This window comes from Etheostoma cragini, chromosome 11 (assembly GCF_013103735.1).
Source record: "Etheostoma cragini isolate CJK2018 chromosome 11, CSU_Ecrag_1.0, whole genome shotgun sequence".
NCBI classification, from domain to species: domain Eukaryota; kingdom Metazoa; phylum Chordata; class Actinopteri; order Perciformes; family Percidae; genus Etheostoma; species Etheostoma cragini.
Window position 1 is genome coordinate 20,730,129 of NC_048417.1, and position 14,908 is coordinate 20,745,036.

The following is a 14,908-nucleotide window of genomic DNA, read 5'->3' on the forward strand; positions in this document are numbered from 1 at the left end:
AGAGCTGGCTGAAGCACGCTATTACCGGTAAATTACCCTTGGCCAGAAGGGGTAACCGCTATCTCCATGCTCTAAACAAGGATCATTGCTGGGTAATAAGTCCATAAAAAATGAAAGAAAATCCCATCAATGCTGTGAAAACAACCGGCTCCTACTTCTGTCCTTCACAAATAAAATGCCATGCTTCAACAACTCAGACTTATGCAATAAAAGCTCCTTTACAAATTTCCAGTACAGTAAAAATAGAAACTTTTTAGAGGGAAAGATCGTCGTTTGAGCGTTCTTACTTCTTTTCTTCATCAAAGTCACTTTTATATACTGATTAAACATGTAAATATCAATGTTAATATAGAAAAAATCATTAGATGGGTACAAATTAATTCTGCTAACATTTTTGGTGATGATCAGAATAGTAAAGTACCGCAATAAAAGACGTGCGTCAGGTCATAAGTGTCCAAATATGGCCAAAAGCAGCAATAGGTGTCCAAACGTGGACAGTGGACAGAGTGACGCCAATGAACTTGCCGTTTTACTGTTTATAATATTCACTAACGTTAAACATTGTGTTTTTGTTGTTCCTGATCGTTAACATGCATCTTAATAAACAATGGATGTATTTAGAGAACCATGGAGATGTAATCATTATATCGTGCTACTAGTTAGAGCTAGCTACTAAGGATGGCCTTAGTCCCTGGTCCCAACACCTGGCAGGGACCCCTGGACCTGTTCACCACAGACCCAAATCTTCTCAGCTGTTGCTGACATTTGCTATTGTCTCTGTAAAGTGGCTCATTATGTCTGGCATTAGGCACATTGTCTGGGTCAGTTCTTATATCATAAGAAATTAATAATGTAAATGCTAAATGCCCTAAAACCTATTGATACTACAACAACGCAAAGGCTCTTAATCCCACAGTGTTGCACATATCATGTAACATTTGGTTTCTACATTTTTTTGCAAAAAAACTCTCCAGAAAGTGCCATTTAATGATTTATTTTTCAAATTTTTTTCCTGGGGGGGCCTATCTTGCCTATACCTTTTGTTAAAAGTTTATTTAACACCTTCTAAAACGTAATAAATCATTGGATATTAAAGTCTTAATTAGCCTTGAGTGTATAATGATCACCTCTAGACATAAAACAGTCGACGACACGGAACACAACTTCTAGTAAGCTAGCTAGTATGGCCTCCCTCGCTAAGAACCACGATGGAATCTCCACGGGCCAGGTGCTGGAGGAGCTGTCCCAGCAACATGCCAGTTTAAAAGAAGACCTTTCCATCCTCATTCAGGAATATGTTGGCCCTTTGCAAACTTTTATGAACATTATACAAACTTCCATGAATGCTTGACTGCAACAGAATCCCTAGCAGGGGAGAATATTGAAAAGATATTCACAGCAGATGAAGCCATCAGAGCACTGCAAACACAGAATACAAAGCTCCTGGATTACATTGAAAACTTAGAAAACCACTCTCACAGATCTAATCTGAGAATTGTAAATGTCCCAGAAGACAGTGAAGGGGGAGAGGATCCTGTAGTGTTTATGTCAAACATGCTGATGGAGATTATGAGCAAGGAGGTTATTGACTGTGGAGAGGTTGCACTGGGTGGGCAAATAAGCTGGAACATACTGGAAGGTCTCCTTCCCGAGTTCTGCAAGGGGCTAGACAACATGAGCTGAAATACAAGAATTCTACCCTGAGAATAGAACCAGATTTCAGCGTCAGTCCGTCAAGGAGACTTGCGGAATTCAACGACATCAAAGAAGCACTTTACAAGAAGGGAATAAAATTCCAGCTACTTTATCCAGCCTGCCTGTGAGTCACTTTCGGAGGGAATACATTTAACTTCTAGATACCGGAAGAAGCCAAGGCATTCTACAATCAACAGGTAATGGTCCAAGAGTGACCTGACGGATTGCTTAACAGCTTAGCTTTGAACTTGCTATGAAGTGGCTAGATGTCTGCTTTGGCTGTCTGCCAGCGGCTTGTTTAGCCGCCAATAACGATTTCAGACTGAACTGTGCTTGAGGAGATGTGTTGTCTTCACCTACTGGTTTAGAATGACTTACATGAGCATTTAGAGTTAAATCTGTGTTATGTAAATTTGTTTGTTTGGGTAATTCTAAACTGTGATTCATGTGAAAATGATGGTGGCTGGTTATGTTATACTTAGCCAAATATTAATGTTAGCTAAGTGTTAGTGTTAAACGTTACTATCGTTGCTCAAGCTCACTGTCGGCGTAGTCCATTACAGGGCTGCCAACTCTCACGCATTTGACTGGTTTCACACGCACACACGCCACATCCCCGATTTCTCGCGCTGAAGTCTCAACCCGCTCGGTCAAATTTCTGAAAGATGAGTTTATCTATAGATCTACCTGTTGAGCCACTTATGATAGACTAGTTGTGCTTTCAGAGACCGTGAGGGGTTCAAGAGCGCTCCCTGTCTGTGGCATCTTCGAATTGTCGCAAACTGAGAACCTTTTTTGTCACTTCCTTCAGGTATGAGCTCTGAGTATTACAGAGCCGTCCGTCGCTTGGTGACAACTCTCTGTAACAGTAGAGTTGAGTAGCACGGCTGGTAACTTCAGTTCATTTTAGTGGACTTGCTCTGCTGTGGGCAGTGATGCGTTGCATCTGTGCGTAGACCTCCAACAATGAGCAGCGTACAGCCTGCCCCAAACTTTGTCAGAGACCAGAGACCTAAATGGGCCTCTGTGTCTGTCAGACGGTCTGAATGAGATCCACCATATCAGCGGAGCAATGGCATGCACAGCAGACTATATTACAACTCTCCAAATCTCGGACAACAGAGATGGGAGGAGTTATATCATACAGAAAGTTTTAAACATGAGCAGAAATCTGATGAAACACATCTGAGCCATACTATACTATATATATACTGAAACGTTGGGCCACTCTTGTTCTTCTCTAACCTCTGTGCATCTCTAAATTTAACTGTAAATAATTCATTCAATTTTTTATAAAATGAACAAATAGTCTTTATTTTCCCCAAAAAGTAAATACAGTAAGTGAGACACAGAGGATAAGGGCCTAACATTACTGAGCCTTGGCACAAAGGTTAAAGGATTAGAATTTATGTAAATCAGTGGTTCTCATTCTTTAGAATTTCAGTGGTCTTAGTTGATCCCTCAACAATAATTTGACTTTGGGTCCCTGGTCCCTACACCAGGGACCCCTGGACCTGTTCACCACAGACCCAAATCTTCTCAGCTGTTGCTGACATATGCTACTGTCTCTTCATGTGGCTCATTTGTTTGCACAAAACTCTCCAGAACGTGCCATTTAATGGTTTATTTTTCAAAATGTTTTCCTGGGGGGTCATACCCCCAGACCCCCCTAGGGACAGCCCATCCCCCCCACATATAACAAATCACAATTTAAACCCTGAAGGATAATGAAGCTGAAAGACCAAAGAAATTGCTTTGTACCTGCAAAATATGGGTTGGCCCCCCCAATTCTCACTCCAAGGTTTTGGGAAAAGTTGGCAGCTCTGCATTATGATGTGGCAAATGTCAGACGGCAATATTGATTATTTGAAAACAGTTTAAAGTTTAACTATTAGATGGTCAAAGGCTCTGCAGTAGGTTAATGGTATCGTTAAGAGATTCACCCCCGGAAGATTCAAGATTTAGGATGGGACTGCCAGTCTGCTTATGTTCCGGAGCCAGACATTGGAGATTTTTGTTATTTTCAATGTTGGGATGGGTTTAATTATTGACACAACCAATTTGTTTTCACTCTATGCTAAAACAGGTTTTTTTATATTGCTGAAGGGATTTCTTTTAATTTTGTATGACTATTATTTTGGAGGATTCATTATCTCATGCTTCGCAAAAAATGGAGAGACACTTCCAGTGGTCAAGACGGTGCTATTATGAGCCTGAAAAAGCAGGCAGCTTGTTAGTTTATCAGTTGAAATGCAGATCAGCGCCTCATATGATCCCACAGATTAACAGTGCTTCACAGGTAAAAATAGATCCAGTGAAAATGAACAATGCTTTTAAAGCATTTCACTTGGACTTGCATGCATCTAAATTTCCACAATGTACATCAAACATGTTACACTTTTTCAAAGATTTAGATATCCCTAAGACAGATGTAGCTGTTAAAACTGACTTGGACAAACCCGTTGTAACTACGAAGAAATCTTTGATTCCACCCAGAAAATGCTAAGTGGTCAAATCCCAAGGGTGGACGGCTATCCTGTGGAATTTTAAAAGAAAGTTTCATCTCGACTAGCACCCGTTCTTCTTGAAATGTTCAATCGTTCATTGAGTCAATCAAACCTAACACAGAGCCTAACAGAAGCATCTATCTCACTAATTTTGAAACCCGGTGAAGACCCGCTTGAGTGTGAGTCATATCGGCCAATTTCACTTCATATCAAAGATGTAAAGATATTAGCTAAACTCCTTGCCTCAAGATTACATACTGTAATGTCCCATATAATCTCAATGGACCAAACCAGATTCATGAAGGACAATCACTCTTTCACAAATAATTGTAAACTCTTAAAAATTTGACAGAATAGATTGTAGTTATGTTTGCCATACAGGAAAGATTTGGCTTTGGTTCTAATTTTATTTCTTATATCTGCCTGGTATATACTTCCACAAATGCATCAGTGATAACTAAGAAATTAGCTTCCCAATTTTTAAGTGGCACCAGACAGGGCTGTCCCCTCCGCCCATTTCTGTTACAACATTCTATGTCACACGTGGGCTTTTCAGGATGCAAGTTGAACATAGAATTTCTATGTATTGGGTAAATATTTGATCCAGTGTCTTGTTTCTCTAATAGTGTGGAAATGTTACATATACTGTATTGGGGCTTTTCTCTGGTTAAAATAGAATCTGTCCAAAAGTGAATGCTTTCCCCTCAATAATTTGTCTCTTCAGATTTCAGACTCCCTTTCCGTATTTCAAACTCTGGCTTTGAATACTTAGGCGTACAGGTCACCTGCATGTAAACATCTTTCGCCGCTTTGATTGCAAAAAAATTACCTTTCTCTCCATCACAGTATACTTCAAACCTTGTAGTACATTCTACTCTCAAAATATGGGCACAATATAGGCAACACTTCAAACCTCTTTACTTCTCTATGTGTAGCCCTATTTCCAATAACCACCTCTTTCGTGCAGCCAGATTGGATTTATACAGTAGCACAAAGTTGGTCTTATTATATGTAGTGACTTTTATATAGATGGTCTTTTTGGCAGCTTTAGCGATCTTAATGGTCAGATTTATTTAGATATTTCCAAATCCGTAACTTTATCCAAACATGGAGCTCAACCTTCCCAGCCTTACTAGTAAATTCAGAGTTGGACAACATCTTACAAACTCCTGTACAACGTAAAGGCCAGATTTCAATTATATACAACACAATCTTTTTTTTTTTCAGAAGGTTTTATTAAAGTAAATCAGAAGTGATTGGGCTGAAGAACTTGGGATGGAGATTTCTGATGCAACCTGGGACTGTGCTCAGAGTAGAGTTAATGGCACATCCTCCTGTGCCTGCCTTTATCTGATAAAGTTTATAGTCTTTCACCAAAATTATTATACCAAATCAAAACTGTCCAAAATATACCCAGTCACTGATGACAGGTGTGACCACAGTAATTGTACCTCATCCAACATTGCTCATATGTTCTGGACTTGTCCAAAGGTAAGAGACTTCTGGTCAATGGTTTGCAAAACTTTAAATGAGCAATTTGACACCGATGTGGGGCCGAATGCAGAAATGGCCATTTTTGGTGTATTAGTAAGTGAGGTCTTAATGACCTCCCTGTTGGCTTGTAGAAGGATAGTGGTGCTTAAGTGGAAATCTCCTAAACCACAGTATGTGTCAGTCTGTCTTAACGACCTGATGCTATTCCTGAAATTAGAAAAAAGTATTATACATTACATAAATATATACTATTTCTCTAGAGGATCAAATGACATATTCATATTCATGAATATGGGATCTGTTTTTGTTGTACTTTGAGAGGCTTGACACTCTCCCCCCAGATAATATAAGGCCCTAAAAGCTCTGCCCAACATACATAGTTGCATTGTCTGATACCTGATGAGAGCTTTACACAAAGTGGGAATTGCTCCCACTCTTGACCTCATCCTGCCTTGTTTGTTTATTTATTTTTACTTTTGTTTTGTTGATAGTGGCAGTAGGTGTTTGGAATATGATTGATTTTCAAGTAAGATAATAGAAATCAAGGCACTGTAACTAAATGAATGGGTCCGTATTGTCCTATCTTAAAAATACGGAGCTAGGAGAGGGGGCTCATGTTCCAAGAAAAGAACTTTGAGTTTCCGGTATATAAGTTGTACAGTTGTGAAAAAAGTGTATGAATCCAAGAGAACAAACCTTGAATATTCTCTGAGATTAAAGTAACAATTTCCCAAGAAAACATCTTTGGCATTGCTACGTGCCACATGGCGCACGGGGCAATATGGATGTCAGTGAATAATAACCATCAAGTATTCAGCCCAGTGTTATCAGTTATTTGTAATAAATGTCTGTTGTTAACCGTATTGTTGCCTTATGCATGATATGTTTTGGTTGTGTCATATCCATTCTACATTCAGACATTCTACATGTATTAAGAAAGGTTAGATTCGGGGTTTTCCGAAGAAAACTTAACATTAAAATATCCATCACACTTTGAGCAAATCGAGCTGAAGATCTGGAGAAGGATCATTAATAGGGTAACTGGGTAATAGATACATACTGTATTTACTGCAGTCTATTTAAAGATAGTAGAGTTGCTAATAGGCCTCAATTTATGCTTAAATGCTGATTTGTTCATTATTTGTGCTTAAAACAATATTTGCAATACACAAGTATTGCAAGTGTAATGGGAAGTGACAACACATTGCAGGTCTAGGTCTAGGGCTGTTCCTAGGCCCCTCATTTATGTTGTGCAGAGGCCTATTAATGCATTAATAGGCCTCCGCACAACATAAACACATGGAATTCATTATGTCGATATGAAAATGAAAAATACCTGTCATCTCTTTTCCCTTTTGTTCCCCTCTCATGATGTTAAGAATACACTCTGTGTGTGTGTGTGTGTGTGTGTGTGTAAACTCTGTTTCCAGGTGACAGTGAAAAGCTGAGGCACTTGAGAGTAAATGAGTTCAGATGTTGAAATCTCCCCTAGTCTTTGCTTAAATCTACCCTTAAAGTACAACAGTGGTGTGTTTTTTGTCACCTGTGGAGGAACATAATAAGTGGCAAAGCCATTGGAATTTATTATTCCAACGGTAATATCATATTAATTTTTGTCTCAATAGGAACTGTACCCTGAAGCTGATATGGTAATGAGATTACACTTCTGTTTTTATTTGATGTTTGGAGTGTGATCTTGAATTTCATCTTCACTACAGTCCAGCTATTATAGAAACTTCACATAAGACCGGCCCTGCAACATTATATCTACTGACATTGTGCACAATCATTCTTGCAATTTAATTAATTATTTGATCAATGGAATAAAAATGGTTGATAACGAACAATGAAATAATCCTAATACAAACATGTCCCTGTCGCAGTGCTTCAATGGTAGCACAAATATTTGACTAGATATTTGACAAATAATACTCACAGTACAACACCTGTTCTCAACTTAGTTCTTAAACAAACACGATATCTACAAATAATTGAGGGAGAAATGAAGGATCACCTTAGTTTCTGTATCCAACGTGTATTAGCTTTAGGACATTTTCAAAAGCCAATCAAAGGGATTGTACTGCAATTGCATGCAAAGCAAGACACAAGATACAAAGCCAAATTCTAAACAGCAAATCACTTTTTATAGATCAAGCTCTAAAATGCTGGATCTATTGGATCTTTTGGTTAGACCCTCTCTGACACAAATGTAACTCAGGCTTTGTGTTGTAACTGTTAAACCAAAGCAGAAATAACCTCTAGTGACATAATTAGTAATTATGTTCTGATTTGACAAAGTTCCTTTAGAGCCACAGAGGACATTACCAACTACAAATGCTTTTACAGGCTGAGTAGTACTCCAAAAGCTGTCCTTTGTGTTAAATTGTTTTAAAAGTGTTGCTGTAAAATGTTAAAATTACATTTTAACATAAAAAAAGGAGGAATGGGGCGACATCAAGGTGAGCCAGTAAGAGGGTGCGCCCCATGTAGGCTGAGTCCTTTGTAGCGTACCATGTTCAAATCTGACCTGTGGCCCTATGCTGTGTGTCAACCGCCATCTCTTTCCCACCTTTCCTGTCTATCCACCGTCACTATCAATATAAAGGGAAAAGGCGCCCCAAAACTTAAAAAAATAGGAGGCATAAGGGAAAAGAAATAAATACAACTGGGATAGTTGAACATTTAACATAATACATATTGCTACCTACTCCCTAACTGCACATCAAGTTTAAGGAATTGTTTTTCATGAGCACTAAAGACTTACATGCCGTATGCAACACTTGTCGGAGTGGTACATGCACTCTTGGCATTCATGAAGGGAAATTAAAATTTAGTGTGAACCAACCTAAACAGAAAATATGAAAATGAGAATGCAGAAAATGGAAGCCTTCACTCTTTAAATGTGCCTAACTAGTGCCAATTGATAATGCGCCACTTTATGTGATAAGCCCATCGCACCACTCTACGTGATTATTTCCCAGATGCAATCTGAATGACATACATCATTATTCATTACAATAATCAGACACTGTAATCATAAACAGTTTCTCGCAATTGTTAAGAGATGGATAAATTAAAATTAAAGTCAACAAGCAGCTAATCAGCTTGATCAAATCATCCGTACATTAGAATGCGCATTATCTTCAAAGCTGTTGAAATGATTCTGTGGCTTGTACTGATGTGACGTACTATACTCTCTTTCTGTAGAAGGCAAATACATATCTTAGCATGTGGCATTCATCCAAGAAAACATGTTCTCATATTTATGACTTCCATATTGTATGATTATTAAGTTATTGCAAAAAAGTCAGGAGATCACCTAAGTCATTCACAGGGCATCACAAATTTCTGTACAAAATGTCATGGCAATCCATCAAAAAATGGAGAGATATTTATGGCAAACTGAATGATAAACAACTGACATGGCCATCCCATGTCAATCTGCTTGGCTTACTCACATTTACTCAAATGTTAGCATATCTGTATTATTATAGCAGGTCTGACTTGGATAATTACTGTGATGTGTGACACTTTGGAAAACACAGAATAAATCCCTCAAAGCAACACAGACTGCACAAATGTGTGTAGTACATTTTCCACATACTTATTCCATCAGAAGAATTTTATCAATGCTACAATAACACATCTTTTACACAAGGGGCTTCACAGCCACTGTGAAGATCAGTGGTATATTTATTTGGGACTGATATTACAGCAAAACCAATGACTGGATTATTTCTGATTAACTTTAACCTATTTTCCAGATTGTACAGAGCTGTTTGTACAACAAATTTTCACTACCAACTCGTTGCAGACAGACCAGACCCTTCTTGATGATCCCTTGATGTTTTTAATGTTCAAATGTTAATGTTAATGTTAATGTTTAATGTTCAAAGTGCAAAGTATTGTTTAGTTTTAGGCAACTAATCAATTTGGTTTGGTTTAGGAAAAGGTCATGGTTTCGGTTCATATAATTCAACTGTTTTACGTAAATAACAAATGTGATGTTAGTTGAGTAAATACGTCGTTGACTTACGTTATATAAAATGTTGACTTTCGGTTTCACAATGGACATAGCAGTTTTGGGGGTGAGAGGTGAGAGTCCTGTGTTTGATCACAGACCGTATTTAAGTGTTTGTCACATGCATCTATCCATGCTGTCCTTGGAGCTCTTTATGGATACAAACTTTGGCACTCGTTATACTACAGGTCATCTCACAGCGCCACAGTCAAAGCCTGATGCTCTTCATACAGATTCTTAAAGGTGCCTCGTGTGCAATATCATACACCATTTACACGTACATGGTTATTTTGAAAAATTTGATATTTCCCTTAGTTTGTGCTCTTCGTTTATAGCCAAATGGAGAATTTGCCTCTGAAAACAATATTTAAATATCCGTTTATGAAATAGTCGGCTACCTGGAAATATAGCATCGGACACTGACGGCACAGAACAAGCTGCTTAATTTGACGAGTTGGGTGTGAAAGCGAGTTGTTTAATCAGATCCTTTTTCCCTCATTTACAAACATGGAAAGCTGTTTTGAGCATAACGTGATACACTCATGTAAAATTATTTTAAAGTTCCAAACGAGGAAACCCATTAGCAGCTGCAAAATTAAAATTCAAAGCTTGGAATTTATGCACATTTAGCAGCCATCACTTAAGTAGAGTCTCCTCTATGCTCTCTCTGTGCATACTTTATTAATTCCAGATTTTTTCAGGCATATTACAGAATAAGTATAAAACACAATGTCTCACTGACATCAAGCTAGTTGGTTTGATGTTGGCGGAATGTAGCTAGCTAAGGGCAATAAGACACTTGAAGATTTTATGTGGAAAGAAAGAACACACCACCATTACGGTTTCCTCTTCATTTAAAATAGTACACTTCTAAGATGATGTCAATAGACAGGCTATAATGCACACAAGGCAAAGAAGGCATGTAGCCTATCTGTCAAAATGTAGTAGAAAATGATGGATTGTGAAACAAATTGGTTTAACCAAAGAGAGCCAAGTAAACACTTAGTTTTTGAGTGTATTTTTAAAGCACTACCACAGAAGATAATGCATGCACTGTAATGACAAAAAACATTTGCCCTTGCAAAAATGATAACCAAAAGCATTTGAATATTCCTATTTGACTATTTTATTAGGGGTGCAAAGGAAGTCCACACCTCCCTACCCACCAAATACTGAATGGTGAAGAAATACATGAGATATACAAGTTGGGTGAAGTAAATGAGGACCAAAATATTTTTTAAAAGTGTTCAAAAGATGATTGAAACTTCTACATTAAATGGTTTATTATTGGTCAAAACATCAGTGAACTGTACCTTTTGTATTAACAGGTTCAACAAGAGAAAACTAAATCGATTGTCCAAGTCTTGACAGGGGTCAGAGTAGGGGTTAAATTGGAGCATATAAATCCTTGAGAGCAACCATTGAAACTGTTACTGCTCACTCAGGCATCTGCTGCCATCAAAAAACTGGTTCCCTGGTCACTGTTCAGGAATGTTGTCTTAATATCTCAAGAGATACATCTCAGATAAAAATCTTCCCCATTGGGGCGTCAGATGTCTGGTGCTGTGCTCATTCTCTATGAAGTTTTTTTGTTTGTAATTTTACAAAACACAAAGATTATTTAGCATTTAAGACAGCTCTTTTTTAGCCTTAGTACCATGAAATTATTTGGGAAAGTATCTACCTAAAGAAATATTTATCTTAAGGCACTAGCACTGCTTTATATCCAAAGGACCCTCTGCATTTATATTCTTCAAAGATGTCAGAAAATGTTGGGCCCTCGGCCATTAACCCATTTATAAATGAGCAGAGGCACTTTAAAATATCTGGTGTACAGACTTAGGAGTCAAAGTAATGTGTTCAGCTATTCTGGTACTTGTCAGAAGTCTGGCAGCAGCATTTTGAATGTGCTGTAGTTGTCAAATTCTCTTTTTTAGAAAGATCAAACAAGAGAACTTTGCAATAGTCCCGCCTGCTGGAGATTAAAGCATTAATAGGTGTCTTTAAATCTTGTACAGACATGCAACCTGTAACTCTTGCTAGTTGTTTGTTTTAATGATGAAAGGCTGATTTAGATATTGCCTTGATGTGGTTGCTGAAGCTAAGATCGGAATCGATCCATGATTTCTGACGAGGCCTTTGGTCTTTCTAGCTTCGGAATAAACATTAGCAATAACTGAGAAATTCCTTCTCTGTCTTGTTTTTATTTGAGTAAAGGAAGTACTAGTATCACTTAATGTGTGTATCTGTTTTTCACCCTGTATCTTGCAGGATTTGGCCAAAGAGAGATGTTGAACCCTGGGGGTTGACAGGGTTATGCAGCCACATTTCCACATAGACACAATTGTTTATATACATTTATGTACACAATTATTCCACTAGTGTATACATTTTGTATTTAAATTCCTTAATATCCATAATGTTGAGGCTTATGTGGTAATCTCATTTTTAAATTCTCAGGTAATTGAGCACAGTATAGCATTGCATCAATCTATGGCTTTTTGTATGTCTCCAAACACAATTTGCGAGGTTTTTATAGTGGGAAGTTCTATCCCAAATGCTTTTGAAGGTTGCATCGAGAAATAAACAGAGCAAGAAATTATTACCATCTCCAAGAGTAGGTGCCACATTTAAAAAATGTCATTTCCTTTAGAAAGTGCCAGTTGTACCAATTTTACTTTACTTTGAAAGCACAAAACTAATTTCCAGTGCAGTCCGGATCTAAAATGAATGGTAGTGAAACAGTAAAATTGGTTATTAACTACATATATATATATATATATATATATATATATATATATATATATATATATATATTTCCTGGCACACATGCAGTACAGTACATTTTATGATAGACTGCCATGGTCTTTCATATTTTCTACCCTTTCTCAGATTATGCCCCTCTTGGCCACTGTATGTTCTCTTTCAGGTCAAATCACAGCAGAACAGGGAGCTTGATTTTAGTGGCTCGCAGCACAGTGTGTAAATGTGCACACGGCACGCTTGCAGCATAAAGCATATATGTTGGAGACAATGATTTTGCTGTTTAGTTTTGCTTAAATTGCTTGCCACCATAATATGTTACTAGGCTGCACTTCCTAAGTGCTATTTGTATTGAAATGTTGTTGTACACTACCCTAGGATGATTTCGTATATTTAAACAGTTGCATAGTGATAATAAACAAGCAGAATTAGAAGGGTCAAAGAAATTGAGATAAGAATCCCATGATAAAGCCGGTATCAAGAAGGGCTTTCTGATCATCATCGTTTGTCTGTCCACCTATTTTAAAATGTGGTCCTGGGTTCATAATCCTTACTTAGAAGTAACCCTGACTATGAACCTTCAACATTAACATCGACCTTAAAATACATTAATTATCTAAAATAAAAGAGCATTAGGGAAAAAAGTGAATGCATACATTTTTCAATTTCCATTACTTTTTTTTTTGATTTTTCAACAACTATTATTCTCTGACTATACATCTCTGAAAAGATTGTTGTTTCAGTCAAGTGACAGTAATGTTACTGTGTGAGATTTAGCTATGGAGCTATGGAGCTAAGTCTTTATTTTAGTGTTACTATCTTGGTAGTATCTTAAAATGTGTAACTTCACATTGATTTACCTTTCTGCTGCCTCAATATTAACATTGTGGTCTACTAATCCTCAAAGGATGATGAGATTCATCTATTTTACCAAGAACTTAATTATCAAGGTCACGAAATTCACTCTACGACAGTGCACTAATCATCTCCTTCCTACAACATTAACGCCAGCCAAGCATTCAGTGGACCTTTTCCGTGCTTTGCACTTTGAGGTAGCGAACAGCCTTGATAATAACTCTTCTTCTTTTGACAGAAGATTTTACGAAACTGGTTTGTGGTTCGTGTTCAATAGGCGTGTAAGATTCAGTTTTATCACATGGCTAGCAGATTCAGAAATGGGCTGATGTGGGAATTAGATATGAAGTGTTATTGCTTAAAAGAAATTATACTCTAAATGTTCAGGTTGATTGCTGAAACAGTTACCATTGGTCTATTTCAAACAATAACCACCAGTGAGAAAACCATTGTGAAAGTGCCAGATGTGCCAAACCTGCAGTTTCTCAATAATCTCGCATTTTTGTGCACAAAAAGCTTGATGGGGAATGCCAGAAATTGTAGTAACTTGAAATATTGCAAAAGGTTTAAAATGTGTATAAGTTAGAAGAAACGTGACCAAGTGCAGCTACAGGCCTGGTGAATAAGTCAGGACATACGCATATTGCTTATTCTCTTTGAGTTGGAGAGATTGAAACATCAATATCTTTGTGGAACGATGGAGACTGTAACCTTTCCTCAAATTAACAATGGTAAATGTCATGTTTTCCCATAATGTTTTCATTTGTTTGACATTAGACTGGCACGTCATCGTGTTACACGCTCTCATTCTGACGGAGGTTAGTGCTAAAAGCGGTTTCTCAATTTAAGCAACTCCTAATATTCGCACAACAGAAGTGGAAGGAAATGCGTTGTAATTCATATTTACTTTTTAGTTATTCTGAAAATTTGCTACAAATTTGCCTTACATTTGGATGGGAAATTGCTTAGATGCTGCCTCTAGGAAAGGAAAGAAGCCCGGAAATCCCATCCCAAAGGAAAGTCACATTGTATTATCTAAGTTGGAAGCTCAATAGGTCATTTAACTTTTTGTCTTGGTGGCAATTTTCAATGTTATTGTCCTAAGGAAATATTAAGGCTAAAATGAATTGAGTTTGAAGCATATTTGAAATTTCCACAGACGCTATGTCCACATCACCAAGCGCTTCATCTGGGTCTTATAATATTAATGCTGTCCTCCTAACCCATTTGCAACGGGATAAGGGGCCTTCAGTGAGACAAGACAGGATGCATCCAAGGAGTCATGTTGCCATTCTTTTCGTCCTATGATACGGAAGTGGTAACATAAATTAAGGTTTAAGAGAAGACGCAACACATTTCAGAGTAATTGTAAGGTTTTAGTGGTGGTCTTTTCAGCCTTGAAAAGTTGGTCTTGGTCAGCTTTTGTAACATAAGTCACATTAACCTGTTTTGCGTTCAATGTACCACTGGTGGTTCGAAATTGGGATCATGCATAATTTCTCGGTTTTGATCGCGTGTAACTTTTTCCCTGTGCGCGCTAGAAAGCATGTCGACACGTCATTGTAATCTGTGG

At 37.7% G+C, this 14,908-nt stretch overlaps 1 long non-coding RNA gene across 1 annotated transcript in view; it reads right to left on the reverse strand.

Moving 5' to 3' along the window:
• Nucleotides 1-5,267: 5,267 nt before the first annotated feature.
• Nucleotides 5,268-14,908, reverse strand: part of LOC117952833 — a 24,194-nt gene continuing 14,553 nt past the window's right edge. The window contains exon 3 of the long non-coding RNA XR_004658516.1: nt 5,268-5,414. This is a non-coding gene — a long non-coding RNA (uncharacterized LOC117952833). The remainder of the gene's footprint in view (nt 5,415-14,908) is intronic.